This window comes from Gekko japonicus, unplaced genomic scaffold, assembly GCF_001447785.1.
Source record: "Gekko japonicus isolate JY-2015 unplaced genomic scaffold, Gekko_japonicus_V1.1 scaffold1037, whole genome shotgun sequence".
NCBI classification, from domain to species: Eukaryota; Metazoa; Chordata; class Lepidosauria; order Squamata; family Gekkonidae; genus Gekko; species Gekko japonicus.
In genome coordinates, this window is record NW_015171534.1 from 325,169 (window position 1) to 325,608 (window position 440).

Sequence of the window (440 nt, forward strand, 5' to 3'; positions counted from 1 at the left end):
CAGCTGGAAGCAGGGGGCGGGGCTTCGTCATGTGCCCCGCCCCCCGTACCTCACCTGGGGGAACTGCGATCCCCCCCCCGAAATGACCTCTGTGTAGGGCTGAATTGTACTCCCCACTGAGATCTTATTTTCTAATAGTAGTTAGAACAGGTGTGTCAAACTCATTTGCTCTGAGGGCCAGATCTGACATAAATGTTACTTTTTCGGGCCGTGTCATGTGTGCCATAAAATGTAATGCTAGGTAATGGAGGTATAACTTTATAAATGACACAGGTTAAACCCAATTTATAATACTTATTTATTTTATTTATTTATTTGTAGTATTTTTATCCCGCCCTCCCCGCAAGCAGGCTCAGGGCAGCTTACATTACTTGGCACAATGTATCAGGTACATATAAAACAATTAAAGCCATTTAAAACAATCACACCAATTCACAATT

At 43.0% G+C, this 440-nt stretch overlaps 1 protein-coding gene across 1 annotated transcript in view; it reads left to right on the plus strand.

The window, feature by feature from the left end:
- CLASP1 (cytoplasmic linker associated protein 1) overlaps nt 1-440 on the plus strand; it is a 334,150-nt gene that overhangs the window by 176,145 nt on the left and 157,565 nt on the right. The window lies entirely within an intron of this gene.